Consider the following 17,358-nt stretch of genomic DNA (forward strand, 5'->3'; position numbering starts at 1 on the left):
ATACTTGTTTCTCTTCCTGAAAGAAAACTGTATTTGGCTAGTGTCTGACAGACACACACTATAGAGTGTTTCAATACCCAGTTCTCTGAGTCCCTCCCATCTCTCCCCTGCCTTCCCAATTGAGTGGCTGCTACTTCTCAAATAATCACTACGTCAGCTAAAAACATGTCACAGTGTGGTCATTGTATGACTCCTATTCAAAGTTCATGTCATTTACGCTTTCATTGGCAGCTATTTTCGTCCCGTTACAAAGTTCGATACAGCAGTTTGTGAATCTTGCTCAGCCACGTGCAACTGTGAAAAAACAGAAGTTATTTCAAAAGTCACTTAATTGTTGTGGTCTGTCAAAGTGCTCCTCATTCAGTTTGTTTCTAGGCCTTGTCATGGGCTCACATCTGTCAGCCCCATGTTTCCTAGGCTGCTATCAGATGCCATTACATTGAAAACAATGGATATATTCACACCATTTATTGGCCTTTGTGTTAGACCGATTTGTATATCATTTTATGGTGTAACAATTCCATTTACATAAAATATAGGCAATTATGTGAGTCCAGCAAAAGCACAAAGGAAGGGTGGGAGAAGCCACCATTAAAATAATACAAGCTAATTGAAGAGAGGCAGATAATTTAGGTGAAAATACCATCATGAGCAATTCTTGATCCTCAATTATTTCAATGAACTTTAAAGGGGGCAAGTTAGTTGTATTTAATCTGTGTTTGTATTAAACTCCTTAATGTTTTTCAATGTAAGAAAAGAACTTGTACTTTTTACAGCATCTACGTTCCATTAAAAAAAAAAAAATCAAGTCGTTCTTGGCAGAGGAAGAAAGTCTGGGGTTTTTTTTTTTGTTTTAGGATTAGGTTTTTTCCCCCCAGTTTAGAGAGTTTCCACATCTGTCTGTAAAGGAATGTTGTGCCTTAGAAGCCTAATCCTGCAAATCCTACTTTTATTCTTCTGACTGCAACAAGGTAATTCATGTGTGGTTCCCTTTATACAAAGCCAAAACCAGAGTTTTAGATCAAATTATCAGCAGCACTTTTCAATGAAGTGTAACAGTCTGTCTTTTGGAGTCAGGAATATCATTCTTGCAAAAGCAAATCTCCTAGGATTCAAGTCAAGCATTCATTCTGTGTGAAAGCGATGCTCAAGCAGTTTGGCTGTCCTTAGTTTTGGCACTGTAATAGGTTAGAACATTGCAATTTTGCTGTAACTTCTCAAGTTCACAATAAAGAGGGCTGTTGCTCTGTGGCACACTGTAATGATCAGTCTGACAGCAGACCTGGAGCCCCTATATTCCCTGTTGCTCCCCAATTCATTTTGGGTACTTGCCTATGGATGACAGTGAGACTATTCCTTTAACTAGTGAGATATTATTTTCCTGAAGATAGAGCAATGGCTTTCTCAATCATTACTAGGATTACATCCTGAGACAAAGTTATAAATACGCTAAGTATGACTGCACTAATTACAGGAGCATGACTTACATATCCCTAAATTATCACTGTGGCATACTGAAACCAAAACTCATCCCTTTGAAATGAAAAAAAGCATTTAGAAAAACTATAAATATTCTTAACTCTGACTCTCCATGACTATTTTGGAAGTCTTGCTAGATTTCAACAGAATAAGATCAAGACCACTAGAAAGTGGGAAAAGATAGACTCTTGGTCAAGGAGAGAAAAAGAGAAGAAATTAGTCTTCTTCCCATGTTGAAGTTAAGCATACAAATCTCAGTGCAGAAGGAGCTCCTAGGAGAGGTCTAACATGAGCTCTCCCATTGACGGCAGAAGGTATTAGATACTTGACTCAGTGGCAAAGCTCAGCATAAACCCCCGATTTCAAGACTTGGGCAAGCAGCTCCGACACCTCCCCGCTAGAACTCTCAAGGTCTCTGAAAGCCACAGCTTTGCCATTTCATACTGTGACAGAAGATTTACTGTCCGACTATGTTACACAAACAGGGTTCTTATCCTTTTGTTTGAGACAGAAGTTGAGCTTACATTTCAGTGGAAAATATTGAAACATTTACCTTAATAATAGAATTGGAGAAAGAGTGAATGAGTCAAACCCTTAACAAAGGCAATAAGCCTGTATTCGTGTAACTAATTTCCTACAGAATGGTGTGTTGAAAATTCAGTGCATTTGAAACTGCACAGAAAAGGCAAGGTAGACACGAGGAAAAGACCAGCTGCATTCAAAAAGGGACAGATAGACTCTGGTATAAGCAGGCAAAACCTCATTCAAATCAGTCAGGAAGACTCTGCCCGCAGTGTCTATTCACAAACCTTTATGTCGTCATGTTGGTCCAGTCGTTCAAAAACTCATTAGAGATTCTTGCAGCTCTTTTGTCTTTCAATGAACAGGGGTAACGTCGTGTCCCCCTTGATTCTCTACACATCAGGCACAAGTCCAGCAAAGAACAAATTAAGTGCATGAAGAACCCTGCTGCTTTATGAAATGTCACAGATCAGAAGGATTATGGAATAGGCTTCACTTCCTTCCTGGAAGATGCTGAAAGACTTAAGCTTGCAGTGCCGAAGGGGGAAAATGTTCAACACATGCTTTCCTCGGTAAAGATAATTCATTGGGTTAAATTAAACCGCCGTAAAGAAAGATCACTTGTTTGCTTGCAGTTGTTCGCAAATTTGTTTTGACTATAACTTCGGTCCCCCCTTCCCCATACCAGGCCTAGCTCACAATCTGAAAGTTGACACTAACGAGGCCTGGCACCCAAATTCCACCCAGAATTGTCTCATTGCCTCAACTTTCCATATGGGAAACAGTGATAGTATTTAACCCCTTCTGACCAAATTTCACAGAGTTGGAGAAATTGATCCCCAAAGACTGAAAAACACCCACGAAGATGAACATGAACATGGTTTGGCATCCTTACTTTGTTTTTAGGTACCTATTCCCTGAATACAGGAATCACTGTGTTTCTGTAAGGCTGACTGGCCCTGTTTATCCAACTTGAAAGAAGGAAAATCCACAGAAATGTTGAGAAACAACTGAATTAAGAGGTTGTTTAGTGCCATAAAAGATGCTTTCTCTGCAACATGGTTCTTGAACATAGAATGGCAGACTCCTAGGATGTGGAACTTCCTGTAATATATCTCTGGAACTGTACTGATTACTTCTCCTTTAGGATGTCTAGGACTCTTTTGAAAGGTTTTATCACCTACTGAGAGAAAAGCAACAGAACAGATCTTACACAGAATATTGCTGCTTTATGGAAGATGCTAACTCTAACCATTAAGCAAAAATTGTGGTCAGCTGTAGCTTAAAATCCTTGTTGCTGTTCTTCACCTCTCTTACTCCCCGTCCACCTTTCTAACTTTATAAATTGGCTTCGTTTTTGCTGGCTTGAATGCTTTAGGCCCTCAATACAATTGGTCTCTGCCCATTCTTCTGCAAGGGGGATGCAAATAAAGCAGTGTGGGTGAACTCAGGGTACATTAAATGACATACATAATGAAGCAGTAGGCATTACAAACTCCCTGCATAATATGTTTTGTCTCTGTTCAACCTCTTGTTGCCCAAGAAGACTCAAATAAACATATAGCTGCAACTGTTGGTTTCTATTATGCATAAACTAACACAGCCCGTGCAAGGAAGGTGTTCCCCGTTAGCTTTTATTCTACCATGGCTAAAGAAAGGACTCTATAGTTCAGTTAGGAAATGAGGTAAGGTGTTAGGGGGAGGAACATTGCTTGCTGCCCTCAGAACTAAGTCCATGGAAAACCACAACCTTTCCACAACAACAAGAAGCCAACTTTTTCCCTTGGAAATTGAACACAATATCACCCCAGGCTGACAGAGCCTAAAACACCAGGAGACACCGATCTAATGCCAGTTCCTCGCTGTGATAATGGGTGTCCACTGTGTCACACTAATAAAGTCACTGAAATTAAAGAGTGTATTACCTGATCTTATGTTACTCTTCAACTACTTTACTGCTCTTCCACTGATTCAAATTTTCCATCTTATCCAACAGAAACATTAGCTACTTTGCCCCACTGTTACTCACATCTGTATCTAAACATCCTCAGTCTTGATGGTAGAAGAAATTTGGACCAAATGTCAACAGCAGTGGCACTACTGATTTTAGCACATCAGAACTTTTTCCAAGTGCGGACACTTTCTATATTACAAGTTTTCCCAGAAAAGTCAGAATATTTGTTTAAAATCTGAAACAAATGAAAACAAAAATGTTTTCTCCAAAAAAGCTTTCTACCGTATCACTTGGAAACATCCAGGTACCTCTACCAGTTACTGGTATCATGATAGTTCACTCTATGCAATACAGGGAGATTACAGTCAAACAGAATTAATATATCCAACATCCATGATCTCTAATATGCTCTTCATTATTCTCATCGATCGCAAGGATTTCAGGTTGCTCATTGCAAGGCCGACAAGTCCACAGAGCTGGGGATTAAATCAACCAGTCACATGCGTTTTTAGGTATGTTGTTTCACTTCACACCGGGTAATTTGAGTTTTTCAACCACTCATTCACTAAACTACTTATTTGATTTAAAAAGAACACATTATTTCAAAGCAATGATGCTCTATGACAGTAAATATCATGCTGTTAATTAATGCTGTAAGAAATGGCTAAGGCCCTTTTAAAAGGCAAAACCCCACACAAGTTTGACATATACAAATATACAAAACAAGAAGAAATGTAGTGCCACCGATCCACACTAAAAGAACATATTTTATCTCATATTTACAGTGCAAATACCAACCAAAGAAGAGGACTCCATTTAAAATCTCAAACGTAGCATCTCCAGCTCTCAAAACCCAAGTACCTGGATATCCCTGTACATCCCCCGGTACTTTCCAACAGCCAGTTTGCTTTGGTATTTCCTATCGTGCACTAAACAACAACTAGAGCTAGATGTGGGCCCAGCACTGCGGATACCAAACGTTACATTCTCACACGGACAATGCTACAACCAAAACTTCTGATTATTTCAGTGCATTTCCCAAACACCTTTTTCATCTGGTGGTGATACAGCGTTAGCATTCACGTTAGCCAAAGTGCAGTATCCGTCATCGGCCTGTTTGCATGGGGAGCAAAATCAGACGCCATCAACTATGCAGAAATCAACAGAGCGCTGCAGAATTACATCAGCTGTGATTTTGCCCCAGAGGGTTAGTCGACCTCTCTACTAAAATATAGGAGGCAAAAAAACCTGGCAAACCTGCCAATTGCCTGAAGGTTTATTAACTATGGCTAAGACTGTACTTAGCATTCATTTAAAAAAAAAAAAAGGAAAAAAGAAAAGGAACCATTCAGAATGGAAATCAAGAAATTAGGAAGAAGATTAAAAAAACTTAAAGAAAGCACATAGTATGTACCCAGAGCAAAAGATGTTAGAGAGTATTCTGTAATACTGAGGACATGCTTCTTTCTAACCACAAAAAGGGCAACCTTTTCAAAATTCAGAGTTATTTTGTGAGGCAAAGATGTGAAGAAGGAAAAACTAATGCAACTAATGCAGATGTGGATTAAAAGTCAGAGTTTACAGGGTTCACTTCAGGAAATTTTATTATCTTCAGGAAATCCTCCAGTTTTGCTGAAGTTGTTAGCTTTAGTCCTTGGTTTTAACTCTAATTCAGATTCAGTATCCAAGAACTGGGCTGAAATTTTTCAACTCTCAATTCCAGCATTACTCCCATCAGTTGAGCTGAAACTCACATGAGTTGGCTGCTCCTTCTCTGGCAGCCTGGTAGGTGAACAAAGAAAATGTTTAAACCGAGGAGCACAGCCCAACCATGCTTCGCCAAAATGTTCATTTCCAGTGAAAAGGAAATGTCGGCCTCCCTTCTTCACCTGGCATCATAGCAGGGTTCTACAGGGCCTCGCCATTCACCACTTGCTTCATCCTGCTGGAAGATTCTGTTTCTCTGTCTGTAGACTTTCTGGACGCTGACATCAACCTGTGACATGTGGATCATGTCACATGGGAATCATGGGAAACATTTCAGATCGATCCTTTCACCACCAGATGCGAAGACGACAGGAGCTGCTTATGGAGCAGCAGGTGAGTAGTTCAGGTACTAGGAGCTCACTGACTGAAATAATTGGAGAAAGAGATTTGTTGTGCAGTTCGTACTCCTGCACCTACAGGTGAATGCGTTTCTGAGCTTACACTGCATCCTTTGCCCAGCGGATCCCTACACAAACCGTGCTGCGTGCTCAGAAGTGTGCTTTATGCCGACTCCAGTCAGCTACGTCTGAGGAAAAGGCATAGAACTTGCCTGACAATGCAAAGCAGCAGTAAAGGATATAAAAAGCAGATGAAAAGAATCAGCTTAGGGATTAATTTTTTTCAGTCTATGTTCCAAGACAATGACTTGGAACAGACTACAGCCACGGACTACCTCCTTCCTGTTTCTGGAGATCTCTGAAGATTTTCCTTTGACAGCAGTAACAGAGGTTGATCCACAAAGAATTAGAGTATGATTTGACTGGAAAAAACCAGGACCGTGAACATTTTTCATTTAAAGGTTTGATTTTTTTTTGCCCCTCAGAAGGAAATGGCACTCATCCATCAAAACACACTTTGGGAGTTGATGAACAACATGCAGAACTCTTAAAGGGGCTTTATCTGAAGCCTTATTTAGAAATCACATAGCATACACATACCTCCTTCTCCCAGAATGATAGCTGTCTCCTGGCAATGACAGCTTAATAAGCCATGGTCATTCTGACGGAAAGTATCCTTTGCATCGACCATGCAGAGATGAAACATCCCGCCTGGCAGGTGTTTGCTATCCCGAAGCCATCTCTCTCATTCTCACCACCCCCATTTTTAATGGCAATCCATTATTCTATTAACTAAATGAATTTCAATCCCATACCCAGAGAAGGCTCAGAAACATGCCACCATTTGAGCCAAGAGCTCATGAGCAAAAGGGAGGTTACCAATACAACAGGAACATCACCACGCTTCTGCCACAAAACTCTCTCATTCAGGTACAGAGAACTCAACCCGAGAGGCAGAAAAAGCTTCTTTCTGAAGTTTCCAAGAACTTCCTAATCTAATTCAATTTCCAAGGTAATCCAGAATTTTGTGTAACAGATGTGTCTGCTCTCCATCTCCCTCTTTGTGTGATCATTTCTAACCAGATGCAGTCAAGCCTATTGACAAGCTATAATGCACTTGTTCCCGGTGCTCCACGTTGCTCCTGCACTGCAGGGACTAGTGGCTGAAGACCTCTGTCTTAAGAATAACTATAGAGCCCCTTTTCACTCCCAGTGTCATTTACACTTTCATTAGCAGCTATTTTCTCTAATAAAAAAGTTGATGATAGCGATTTGCGAGCTTAGGGCAAGGAAGTCAGGCCATAAAGAAAGTCAGTTCAAAGAGCTATTTCTTCCCAAAGATGATCAACTCACTACCTCTGTGGAAAAAAACCAAGGAAGCATGTGAATTGTGAGGGCAGAGGGAGGGCATATTCATCATCAGAAAAACAAACGGGTGAAGGGAATAAAAAGGAACATACCAATCACGTATAACCTGTGTGTGCGCATGCCTACACACACGTGACTTCGCTCTACGTGAGAGCCAGCAGCACACTCGTGAGAATCACTTTCAGTTCAGTTTTAGATCGTAACCTCTCTGCCTGCAGCAAACTAGGACCTTAAAAGGTTTCTTCCTTCTAGGTTTCATTTTTCCCCCCATTCAAGTTTTTTCACACAGCTAGTTTCTTTCTCGGATCAGAGAGCACAGTCATGCCATTATTTAAAGAAAAGCAGCAAATAAATCCAAATAATCAATGCATAATTAAAGCAGAATGACTTCCCTTTAGTCAGCTTACCAAAATCGTTGCTGCAAATGGCCATAAGCAGTTCCACATTGTCACAAGGACAGCACATAGCCAGAAAAAAAAGAACAGTAAATTACCGATAGTATGTCTCATTGCTAAAGCACTGGTGAATTACAAGAGGAGAAGGGGCAGAACTGCTAGCTGAGAGAGCGTTATGATCAGATGCAAACCACAATTCTTGTTATGCAAATACAACTGAAGCAAAGAAATAAGCACAGAGGATTTGTAAGGGTAATTGAGTGACAACAGGGCTTGACAGCATATAATCCCTTTAACAACTGATGAAGCATGTAAAAAATAGCAGAAAACACAGCACCTGGCACGTACCTACCTACCCTCAATCATTTTTCAACCTTTTCAGTTTTGGTTCTGTTTTGACAGAAAGAGGGGAAGATCCTCTTATGTTACTTCTGGGTTACAAAATCAAGAACAGAGACAAGCATCTACGCGTGGGCTGGGAGCTCCGATGACTTCAGACAACGTGCAGCTCCACAGCCAGGGAACACTCCAGTGTTGCCCAGCGAAATGTCAGTAATCCAGCGCGGGCATGGTTGAACTTTACTCCAAGTGTGGGGTAGCAGCACAAGTCATTCAACATATTAGTGATAAAAGAAAACACCCCACGCCACATCTGAACCCTTCATGAGTCTAACACCAGGTCGTAGGGTTCACTGAATCAGTCAGGCTCTGTTCCCCCATAAACATAACTTGTTGTCTACACACTTAATAGTCTTGAGTACTGGGCATCAGGCCAACGATCTCATTAAGTACTTCCTAAAATAAGTTCCCTGAGTTAATGCCATGAAGCTCCAGCAAACAGCAAAGCCATGCAAAGCAGCACCTTGCACAGGCTAACAAAGAGGAGAGGAGAAGACAACCCAAAAGTACTATAGTTGCTCTTTTTATTTTCTCTCTCTGTTTTAAGGGCAGTTTCTTGCCATTGCGATGTGGCTTGAATACTCCCCTTTTTAACAGGAGGTTTGCCCAGGGTATTCCTTAATGGGGCAGCAGGGATATAATGGCAGCAGTAGGTGGGTCCTGATTTTTCAGAACTGGGATGGAAAAGAGCCCTCTTCAACCTCAGCGCTCCTTCGATACAGAAATGTGTGTGGAATAAGCATTATTAGGTGCAGGATTATGTTGGTAGAAGAACAGGAAAGAAAGGTAAATAAGTTTCAAGCAATTTAGATGGCTAATCCCATTTTCAAAAGACCAGTCTAATTTCCAGCAATTGCCTTGAGGCCTTGGGATCCTGATGAATTTAAATCCCTTCTGATTTAGGCTCCTAAAACCCACCCAGATGTTCTCAGTGACGGTACTGCTAGGGGCTGGAGACACCCGTGATCACAGTGGATACATTCAGGACCAAACTGGCTGCTGACGGAGAGACAGAGTTTCTCTTTATATTGCAGTGTTCCCTCCCGTGCCTACAGGATGCCCCTCATGGTGGAAATCTGAAAACATACTGCACCCGCCGAACAGTCAGCGAGCTGGCAGGACCTCCCGCGCAGCGACAAACCTCTCAGCCCAGAACAGCTTCTGTCACTCGGGATGCACGGGAAGGTCAACAGCTATCGGGTGCCCCCTTGGATCTGCCCCAACCAACAGCCGAGCCCCGAGGCTGGCCCTGCTCTTACCTTCAACCAGTGCCATCTTTCTGAAGTCGGGGCCAGCAGCGCTCTGGTCGCTCAGCAGCTCGCACTGGAAGCCGGCTGCCCGGCGGCTGCCGGCCCCCTGCGGGCTGGCCTGCAGGAAAACGGCCACCCTTGGCAGCGTGTGGGCACTGAAGCAAGACTCGTGGTGGGGTGAAGCCCCTTCTGCCTCGCTTACCACCAGATGCAGCTGCCCAGCATGATCCACATAGATGCTGGCACCCTGGACATCGCTGGCAGGCTTGATGCAAACAGCGGTGTGCCAGGCACCGGAGAGGCTGGGCGCCAGAATGACATGCAGGGCTCGTGCTGGGTACATCCATTGCAGGGATCCCTCGGTGCAGCACAGATGGACCTGCTCCACCGCGAGGGAGAGGGGCTCCCAGCTCAAACCGCTGCCAAGACACCACCATCAGCCCGTCGCTAGTGACCCCCCTGACACGGGCAGGACGGCCCAGCAGTCACTGCCACGCTGGCTGCACAGAGACCCACGTCCCACTGACAACTCCGCCTCTATCCTAACGACTCTTAACTTCCCCCAGCTGGGCTGCCTCCCCTCCCTCACCTCTGACCACAGCCGCAGCGCCATGGGCGGGAGGGGGATTGCTCACACCTGGTGCTGCACCAGGGAGCGTGGAAAGGAGCCTCAGCCCCTTTTGCCTACCTGCAAATCCACGCTTGGATGTCTGCAGCACCAGAAAAATGACAGAGGGCAACTTCTCTCTGCTAAACAGCAACAAAAACTTTCTGTGTGACAGGACTGGCCATTGCTCAGCTCTCCAGAAAAATCCCACCTGTAGATGGGTTGAGGCGAGAGTTGCTGACTCGCAGGAGGAGGTGCACAATGAGTACTGATGTTACGTCTGAAAAATTGGGTTTAAAAGCCTAAATTTCTGTAACTATTTTTAATGCTTCTGTTAAAAATTAATCGAGAAAACATTTCTAACCAACACAGGCTGTGCTGACCCTGCTTCTGAGCTCTTGCTCAAGCTGGTGCAATTTCATTGCTTTCAGAAAAGTTACTTTTGCTTATGTCACTTAACAAAAATCGAATCCCTAAAAGCAGAATTAGTTAAAAAAAAGGCAACCAAATGCAGCAGAAAGGAACGTAGTTTTTAAGAAAGCTTTTTGCATGTTCTCCTGTCAAAGTCACAAAAGCAAAACTGCCAGCAAGGCAGAGCCGCCGCCCTCATCAGCTGTAACCGGCTGGTCCCTCTCTGTACGCACCGGTGAGACCCCGAGGAGACACCGTGGGCCCGGTGAAGTGGACGGCCCCGGCCCGGTGCCCGCAAGCCCCTTGGAGCCCCCCGCCCCGGGTCAGCAGAGCCCCCACCGTCGACCACCTACCTCCCCTCCAGCGGCAGAGCTCGGTGGTGCTCGGCCAGGGCCCAGCAGCAGCCGCAGCAGGGCCAGGACGGCGGGCTCGCCCCGCTCCGCGGCCACGCCGGGGCTGGCCAGGGGGGACCAGGGGGTGCCGGGGCCTGTCCCTCGACCCCAGGCACCCCGTGAGCCCCGCTGGGCCTTGGCAGTGCTGCAGAAAGGGGGGAAATACCCCCTAAAGCAGGTGGGGGACAGGACAGAACAGCTGTGACACCCGGCCATGGCAGTCGCTGCAGTCCCCTTCTCTTCCCCCTTGCTACCTCACATGGGCCAGGAGCCCCCCTTTATCTTCAGAATACTTAAAAGTGATTAATAACAGTTCCTCATTGCAGTTTAGGAACAAACAAAAAAAATGCATCAACATAAGCAAAGCGACCATTGAGTGATTGATGGAAATTCAATAGTTTTAACTTGTGCTTTCGTGATTCAGGGGTCCGTGCACAAGAAACCACAAGGGCCCGCAATTATCATGCTAAAAGCCAGGCTGTGCAGGCCAATAATTACATTTCTACATGCATTGCCCTTTCTGTATTTTCAATGAACGACACAGGAGCTGCTCTTTTCCAGGTCTGAGAGAGCGAGGCTCTTTTCTTAAGCGTGGAATCAGGACTTTGCCGCAGGCCAGGGCCAATGGCCCTGGGCGCTGCTGGGTGGCACATGCTGATAGCTGCGCGGCCTTGCTCCTCGCGCAGCGCCCACGGTCAGCAGGACTTCCCGGCCGTCTCTTATCTTGTGGTTAGCAGCATGTTCTCACATTGCTAACAACTGCACAAGGAAAGAAAAGCAGAGTTTGCCCATTGCATTTCTGCAATTAGGGGTTTTTCTTAAGAGGAAAATATATTTGTCAGAAGAGAGATCCTGAAATCAGAGCTTTAGCCCTCAAGTGTCTTAACACCAGACTCCTTGAATCTCATCTGGACCCCCACACACCAACTTTTACTTTTCCTTCACCAAATATTTTACATTTTCACATTTATTATCAAAAGACAGCATTTCAGTCTTGACTGGCACTTCTGTAAGATCCCGTGTTCTTCCCCACACGTACCTGCGGTGTGACTTCTGACACAACCTTAGGCTAAAGTCTGGCTCGCCTTGGTGCCACGCACAGTTCACCCCAACAGTTCTAAAAACATTTAGAAATGCATTAAACCTAAATCTTGTATTAACATTAGTGCCAGTGATCCTCAAAGCTCTGTGAAACTATTGTCTTACCCATCTAAGACAAACCCTGCTGAACTTCTATGCTCTGTCCCCATTTTGAAGGGAAAACCACACACAAATAGTCTTCAAAAGGTCTGACTGTGGCATCACACAGGAGCTGAGGCCAGAGCCCGTCCTCTCTTTTGTGCAAATGAGATCGTGGAACAGAAGAGAGGACTTGGGGAGGGAACTGACACTATGATTAAGTGGCCCCACAGGAGGATTTATGCCCTTGCAAAAGCTCAGCCTAACCCACATCTGCTGTCATGAGACAGCATCGAGTCACTTGATCTCTGAGCATCTTCCAGCAGCAGCTTTTCCCCTTGCGGGAGGAAATGCCCTGGGTATATTTGCTGACTTGTGCTCAGCAGCTCTCCTGCCTCTGGTTTATATTAATACACCCACATAACACCAAAACATCTCCCATTAGAACTCTTATTTAGAAGTTGCTCTTTACATATAAGAAATGTGTATCCCTATTTCCCCCCTTAGACTAAAGGGTGTCCATCACATGCTGTTTTAAGATCCCAAATCACTGAGAAGGAACAACCTAGACGTTTCATCTTACTGCTGAAGCCTGGGGTTTTAAAACCATTTTAAACCTACCTATTATAAAGTCATACAACCTCAGCTTTTCCCCAGGGGTGAGTACCTCGAGAAGGATGAGCCAGAAGTGGGCAAGTGGCTGCTGAGACATCGTTCCAGGTTACCAAACAGCATTCATTTTACCTCCGAATGGCATTACCATGTTGTCTAGAAATTTTTCCATGTATCTGAGGTTTGAAGCACTTGGACGTTGCAGCAGGGATCTCAGACAGAAGCATGGGTGAGTGTTCAACAAAATACAACTCTGCCCTCAAAATGACCGGGCTTATCACACTGCAGCCCCCTAAAAGCCAGGCAGTTATTGTCATCAGTAGGTTGTTAGAGCTGAAAATTCACATTTGCTTTTATGCATAGTGAGGAACAGGAAAAACTGAGTTTAAATACTTTAATCCACACACTTTCAATCTACAGAGAAATACAGTACAAATAACAAGACAACAAAAAGATGCATTAGAAATTCAGTAACAGAGTCAGTGCTGCGAAAAATCTGTATTTACAAACTTCTATGAAGAATACGGAGCAGACATTTCTCAAGAGAGCCTTCTGGGAGCTTAAGTCACAAGAGACGGGCCACAATAAACTGACCAAAGACAAAAGTTCTCCTCGGTTTCACTCGTGCTCACGCAGAGTACCGCCACAGACCCGGGAGGAGGGCTGTGACTCCACTGAAGTTGCAGCTTCTTACAGACAGAACCTGGCCCAATAATGCACATCACCCACGTGCAGCGATGTGAGCACGTGTCACAATTACATGGGGCGATGGTATTCTCACCTGTGTCAGAGATGTTGCACGAAGCCAATGAGGGTGCAAACAGAGCAGAGACTTCCATGAGATGTTCCACAATCACACTTCCTGCGCCTACGCAGCAAATAAAGAACAGACTTCCCAGCTTTTATGACTCAGAGTTTTACAGCAATACCTCCTTAGCCTCTCACTTCACCCTGCCTTCTTTTAAACAAGGGAAAAACAATTTGGGATTTGAAAGCATCACCTGATGACATGAAAAAATTAACACAATTTTGACTTTAAACATTTATATTGGAGGTTCAATATTACGTTGGCTGGTTATTTCTTTGCAAGTAAGATCTCACATACTTTACAGCCGTGAGCATTCAGGTTTGCTCCGGGTTGTTGTTTTCGGAGAAGAGGGGTGGGAATGGTGCAGCGGTTGTTGCTTGTGTTTGGGCACTAAATCATACATATCTCAAACTAGGCCATAAGGAATGAACTGTTCTGTCAAGAGCACACCAACCACTCCTTCCTCACTGTTCTGTGGGAAACCCCCCCAAAATACTGAATCCCAAATTGTTACCTTCTTGACTGAAGAAAACTAAGGTGTTATAAAGTCTACTTTTTCATCTATTACTTGCATTTTAAGCTCTTTTTTTTCCTATGTAGTGCAACTTCAGAATATATGCATAAACACATTCAATACAAGTCCCAAGTACAGCATCACAGTATTTCCAAGCTAAATAATAATTTTTTTTTAAACTGCTAACATGCTGGTATTGTCTTGTAAGTAGTTATTAATAATTTAAAGTTACAGCTCTTAAAATTAACATGATTATGGTATTCTGATCACTAATTACTAAATAGAAATAACTACTTTACATATTGGAGTTACAAGCTACAAAAATAAAAATCCATTCTGTTTAACTATAAAAATTCTAGAAAGAGAAGATGGCTGGAGGTACTCTAATGATTACAACAGCTGGTAGCAGACAAAATGGCTTTTGAGGGATGTAAACTCTGAAGATACAGATAAAATAAACTCACCATGTAAGTTCCCACTTACTCTTAAAAAGAAAATTATGCTGAAATCTAGAATCAAGTTGTAAGTGAAACAGTGCAACACATGAGCTACATACAGCAAGAGTATACAGCACAGTAAACAGGGCAGTATTCATGAGAAACAAAGTAAAATTTTGAATACATTCATGCTTCTGAACCATTAAGGGCCAGATCCTCAGCTAATGTAAATCAGCATAATATCACTAGGTTTAGTCAAGGCATGTGGCTTTACTCCAGCTGTAAGTCTCTCCCTGAGATGCCCAAAACCTGAACTGGGTATTCAGCACTCTGAGATAAAGCAATTTCGGTCATGCCATGCTTTCAGAACTGCGGCCTAAACGAAGCTGAAATACAGAATGTGTAAGTTCCCTCAACACACCTAACTGCTAAAGGAACAAGCGGTCTCTGTTGTCTCTTTCCGGCGTTCAGGAAGCAGCTATCATTTCTCAGAAAGAAAAAACGTCAGAGCATTTTCAAATAAGTGGTTCACATTCAACAGGATCAGCTATGACACCATAGTTTTTAAATCTGAAGATATCCTCGTTTACGCCTAAAGGGTTGAATCTTTTTTCCAAAAGGAAGACGACTGCTAGCAGTTGGTATGAAATACAGAACAAAAAGGATCTTCAGTTAGGACACATGCAAAGATTCCTAAGTGTCCTACTCTTACCCACGGATTAACTAACTGGGATACAGTGGTGCTCTACCAAAAAGCATTTGTGGCCAAGTAAAAAAGAGTAATATTACAACATTGATACCATTACGCTGTTCACAGCTAAGGTACAGTGCTTGAAGGTTTTTTAACCAGTGAGATACAATAACACACACTGCAGAAGCTGTGAGCTTCAGTGCAACATAACGCAGAACCAGAAGGAACTGGCCAAACTGAAACCAGGACTTGAGCTATCTGGTTCTCAGAACCTGTGGAGAATGGGGAGGTTCCTCCCCAGCAGCAAAGAGCAAAAATTGTACTTTCAAAATAGGTCAGGGGGACTGGGAAGCTTTGGAGTCCTTTCTAATATCTTCCAGGTGTGGGGATGGCAAGTGAAAAAGCCAAGCAGGTGGGTTACTGTGCTAAGAATAAGCTGTGTGAAGCCACTCCAATTTTCCTTTTCTGACAAGCGAGCTGGCGTGAAGGATAAAGCGACAGCAGAGAAGCTCACTATCCTGACTTCAGCAGAGCTTTTGATACCGTCCCCGATGACATTTTTAGCTGGAAGTGAGCCAGCATAAAACGAGTAGTTAAATGATTGAGGGAAAGAAGTACTTACACTAGCAAGACAAAACGTACAGGGGAACGAATTCTCAGCCTGAATCAGCTGAAGTTATACAGAAGAAACTTGGAACTCACTCTTGCTCTAAGCATTGCCTCAGCAAGATGATTTTCTCGAAGTGTATTCAAACATGGTAGCATTTTCTTTTGCAACCAGGAGAAACTCAAGCCTGTTTTCTGAGAGCAAGTACTTGAAGCTTTTAACTAAAGTAAACAATATTTCAAGTTACGTAGTGCCTCAGAAAAGCAAGACCTGGGGGGAAAAAAAAAACCAAACCCCTATGAAGGGGCAACATCGAAAGCAAACATATAAAACAAGTATCAAAGGAATTATGCTATACAGTCTTTACATTATGAATGTGAAATGCAATTCATAACAGTGCTAGCTGAGAAAAATGTTCGAACTGGAACATAATTCTAAATAAATTTGAAACAGAAATATCACCATTACAGTAGAAAGAAGACACAAGACCGTGTTCTCTAACAACTGCAATAATTCTAAAGTGCTGTTGAAAGTATGCTCTAAATACCACCCTGAACTGCTTTAAACACCAGGAACAACAGACGTACTTAAAAAGAAAAAAAAACAAGTAAGTCAATGCCATTCCCCTAAGCTGTTTTTAAAGACGAAGAATGCAAGTTTGGCCTTCAGACACCTTTTTAAGAAGTCCAGACATGGAGAAAGATCCAAAATGCAGGTGCCATTTGAAACAGTTTAACCCTGCTATGAATTGCTGAAAACACAAAGTAAAACAGAGCCTATGACAAGGAGTTCTATGCACATGAAAATACGCATACACGCTCTATCAATCTGTGCGTGAACAAGCGAGGTTTGAGCAAGGCAGGAGCCCGACTCATGGAAAGGCTCTCCACGCAAGCGTGAGTTTTTGTCTTGCATGTGGCAGGATTGAGAACCTACGGTAAAGAGAGTTATCGGAGCCCCGAACTTCAGTTAAGCTAGTGTATGCAGCAATGAAACTGCAAGACTTTGTGGATTTGCTTTTGAGTGCTTGACAATTGATGTTATTATTCACCCTGTACATTTTACACAAAGGTATCACTCTATGAGGACCGCCAGAAGAAACTCTTCATTATTTCTTTTTGAAACATCGCTTTCACTGTTTTTCCAGTGTCAATCATTAACAGGGTTAGGGAAAATTCTCCGGTGCAGGAACGGAGATCCATCTGCAGAGTACCCTCTTCTGGATAGAGAATGCACTGCAGTATTTTCAGGTTTACGATCTGTTTTCAGAAGAGCTACAGAAGAGCTATTTGTATTGGTGCTTCATGCACCTACAGCATTAAAACAAGCACATAACAGTTTTACAGTCACACCACACCTGACAACATGAAGCAGCTACAGCTATATCACAGATCAGAGAAGTTCAGTTATGATGGCATTAGAATCTGGGAGCCCATTGCTGACACTTACTGCCTGCAGTTGGACTAGAACAGTTCCAGAGAAGTAACTCGAAACAGGCTTTAATCAAATTTGCAACATACTGGAAAGGAGGATACGCTGAAATGGAAGGACAGCGTGCTGGAAACACCAAGACTTCCCAACAGATTCTAGTGCTAACACTGTATGTTTAAAAAAGACCTTGTTTTTGG

At 43.2% G+C, this 17,358-nt stretch overlaps 1 pseudogene; it reads right to left on the reverse strand.

Annotated features, from left to right (window-relative positions):
• Positions 1-4,690: 4,690 nt before the first annotated feature.
• LOC142065489 (meteorin-like protein) lies at positions 4,691-12,900 on the reverse strand (annotated as a pseudogene).
• Positions 12,901-17,358: the final 4,458 nt, after the last annotated feature.

This window comes from Phalacrocorax aristotelis, chromosome 16 (genome assembly GCF_949628215.1).
Source record: "Phalacrocorax aristotelis chromosome 16, bGulAri2.1, whole genome shotgun sequence".
In the NCBI taxonomy this organism is placed as follows: Eukaryota; Metazoa; Chordata; class Aves; order Suliformes; family Phalacrocoracidae; genus Phalacrocorax; species Phalacrocorax aristotelis.